At 43.5% G+C, this 3588-nt stretch overlaps 1 protein-coding gene across 3 annotated transcripts in view; it reads left to right on the top strand.

Annotated features, from left to right (window-relative positions):
* Positions 1–2583: 2583 nt before the first annotated feature.
* CCDC126 (coiled-coil domain containing 126) overlaps positions 2584–3588 on the top strand; it is an 8773-nt gene continuing 7768 nt past the window's right edge. For all 3 annotated transcript variants that reach the window (XM_015418871.1, XM_015418869.1, XM_015418870.1), the window contains exon 1: positions 2584–2836. The gene's annotated coding sequence lies outside the window, so the exon portion shown is untranslated. The remainder of the gene's footprint in view (positions 2837–3588) is intronic.

Raw genomic sequence — 3588 nt, 5'->3', positions numbered from 1 at the left:
GCTGCTTTGGTTAACTACTGTACAGATAAGCAAGATATAAACAAAGTAAATAAATAATAAATGTAGCAGAAGATTGGGTCAGATAAAAGGTAGGTTGTTGCATGGTTGGCTTTGATGGATGAGAGAGTGTTATGTATCGTGATGGAACCGTACTTGTGAAAGGGCTCGCTAGTGAACATGCGGAATAGCGTAGCTTGGAGCGCATCACTATAGAAGGTTTGGATCCTAGAATGAACTAATTGATTGACCCGGATCCTCGTAGTAGCCAACTGGTAAACAATACTCTGTAAATAGCCTATCATGGGATGTGGGGTATGTGTTGGGTGTGGTGTGTTTCATGAATATAAGCAGGGCTCTGACCCTGCAAGTTTGTCTTAGTTTTGAGCTGAAACCACTTAATAAACATGAGCTAATCACTCTACGGGTCTGAACCCAGTACATTTCAGAGAGAGAAAAGGAAGCATGGAAAGATGAGGAAGGTGCACCCAGGAGGGTGCAAAGGTGTAATATTGTGGGGAAGGTGATGCAAGGGAGCATAAGGTGCCCACTGCAAATTCATGTGGGTACCCCACCATGCAACTGGACCCAGCCTAGTAACTAGCAAAGCACTGTTGGGTACAGCTGGGCAGCTAGCTCTACTCAACTGTGCCTGACCAGGTTGCCAGCACTGTGCAACTAGACCAAACCCAGGGGCTGGCATGACACAATTGGGCCATAGTTTTCCCAAGTACAGGGGAAGAGAAAGAGGGGAACATTAAGACTGGGGAGGGAACAAAGTAGTTTGGTGGGTGGTAAAGAGGAAAGAAAGCTGGAACAGAGGAAAGGCTATAGGAAAGGGGGGGGAATGCGATGCCCCAAAGAAGTCCTTGCTGGTCCCCCTAGGGTTGCCAGGTCTGGGTTGGGAAATACCTGGACATTTTGGGGGTGGAGCCTAAGGAGGGCAGGGTTTGGGAAGGGACTTAGGCTGAGCCAACTGAAATTAAATCTGACGAAGTCCTGTGCCTGAGTTGAGGTGGACTAAGGGTAGGAATCCTACTCCCGACCTTCGAGGTTAGGAGTTTGGGAGTGCTCCTGGATTCCTCCTTAACAATGGAGGCCCAGGTAGCAGTCACTGCCAAGTCGGCCTTTTATCAACTTCGGCTAGTTAGTCAGTTGGTTTCCTTCCAACTTGGCAACGGTGATCCATGCAATAGTCACCTCGAGATTGGACTACTGTAATGTTCTCTACATGGGGCTGCCCTTATTGCAAATTCAGAAGCTATAGCTGGTGCAAAATGCAGCAGCCAGGCTTTTAATGGGCCTCCCGATACGGGAGCACATTCTGCCTGGGCTGAAGGCATTGCACTGGCTACCGATAGCATACTGAATTCGCCTTAAGATGCTGGTTCTTATCTTTAAATGGTCAGAGACCTACATACCTGAGGGACCGCCTTTCCCCACATGTTCCCCAGAGAGCACTGCGATTAGGGTCTCAACATCAACTCACCCTTCCCGGATGAAAGGATGCCAGACTAGTTACAACCAGGGCTAGGGCTTTCTTGGTGGCGGCTCCTCTCTGGTGGAACAAGCTCCTGGAGGAAATCAGAGCCCTGCGGGACCTTATGCAGTTCCGCAGGGCCTGCAAAATGGAGCTGTTCCGCCAGGCTTTCAACTAGGAGCTGTCCCAGGGGAAACACCCTGCCCCCTGTAATCTTCAAAGCACCCTGAGCCAGCCACACAATATTAGATCGGGATCAACCACTAGGAAGGCACTGAAGTTTGAGCATCATCCCAAATGCAATGTTAAATTGTTATCTGTTTAGTGGTATCTGGATTATTATTTGTTAGCACCTTTTAATGTTGTAATTGTTATATGGTTTTATGATCATTATATTATTTATTGCTGTTTTTATTCTGCTATAAGCCGCCCTGAGCTGGCCATGGCTGGGAGGGCGGGGTATAAGTTAAATAAATAAATTCAATGGGTTATAATGCTATAGAGTCCACCTTCCAAAGCAGCAATTTTCTCCAGGTGATTTTTTATCTCCGTCACCTGGAGATCAGTTGTAATAAGAGGAGATCTCCAGCCACCACCTGGAAGTTGGCGACCCAAGTCCCCACTTGTAAATCGTAATAAACTACACATTCTACATGATTTATAATGATAAATTATGAAAACAAAACTGTTGTGCATACTAACCAACAATAATTTCTTCTAAAATTCTTTTAGGAGTAAGCCCATTAAGTAAGATGCAGTTTACTTTCAAGTAGACCTGTTTAGACTTGCTCCTTTCCTTATGTCATACTTTATTTGAATATGATGCACTTTCATTGCTATAACGTTTATATTTGAACCTCGAAAAACAGAAATCACCATGCATTCAAAAACAGTAGTAGAATGGTGAAAAATACGTAGATTTCAAAGCGACTGATTTTTCACGCATGAAATATTACATCACAAAGCACGTGTCACATCACAAAGCAACTTAATTATTCCTGCCCGCATCAAGCTGTTACTCCGCCATATTTTTTTTTCTACCAGGAGCCGGAAATGAGCTACGTTTCTCTTCAGTTTTTCGCCTATGCGCCACGGGAGGAGCGGAAGATGGTGGGAGGCTTAGTTGTGCGTGCTGACAGCCTGGGAGAGCGTGTGGTGTTGCATGGTAACCTTGTTTGGGATTGGAGAGCGTAATCGGGGGTGAGAAGGTGCCCGGGAGCCGGAAGGACAGGCGAAATTGTACTTTGGGTATTGGCAATGGTTTAGGGCGGGTTCCAGAGTATTTTAGAAGGAGAAATGCTGATGGACAGCGAATGGCCTCGTTCGAGTCCTGTGATTCCAAGCACCTGTGTTCTCAAGGTACGTTTTATTGTGCGTAACAGGGTTTTGTGCTTTCTGTTTTTTAAAATCAGATATTATCTTATGTCGGCTAAACAACAATCTTTCTTTCGTGTTAATTTATGTAATTCTAAGGCCTTCGGTGACCAGCTCCTCCCCCAGTTACTTGTTTTGCAGAAAGTCTCTTATGTTTGCATAAGTCTCTTTGAGGTGTGTTCCTTGTTCCAGGTGTGCTTTCTGAGTGAAAGTGTTCCCCGTCATTTAGGCAGTAAATTTGCTATGAAGTCTTTGGGGAAAGTCTGTATCTCTTATTGTAGCAGGATATATGTGTTACACTGTAACTTGCAGTAATGGTACACAGATATTGCTGGGACATAATATATATTGGTTTTGAAAGTATTACTGTATTTGAAGGAACAGGTTAATACTTGCCCTACATTTATCTAGATGAAGTCCCTTGGTATAAAGTATTAAAAATAGCTTGAAATATGGTTTATGGATAGTATTTAATAAAAATAACTCTCCTTAGTAATCATTATTTTGAATTGCTGTCCTTCGTTTCAATTTACTGTTTAATTTAAAGCCAGATTAATTAGAATTTGAAGCTAGAATAATCATTAATGTTCCTAAAGTCATGGGTAACTTGAACATTTTGTCTAAGTCTGTTTTTTTCAGAAGGTGACCTGATAAAAGTTCATCTTGTGTATGTGTCATATTTTATTGCCCACTTAATGGAGATAGAATTCTTAAACAGGATTGGAAGATGGTTCCTG

Source organism: Gekko japonicus, unplaced genomic scaffold (assembly GCF_001447785.1).
Source record: "Gekko japonicus isolate JY-2015 unplaced genomic scaffold, Gekko_japonicus_V1.1 scaffold1729, whole genome shotgun sequence".
Taxonomy (NCBI): domain Eukaryota; kingdom Metazoa; phylum Chordata; class Lepidosauria; order Squamata; family Gekkonidae; genus Gekko; species Gekko japonicus.
Note: the sequence above shows the minus strand (reverse complement) of the source record. Positions and strands in the feature narration are given on the sequence as shown.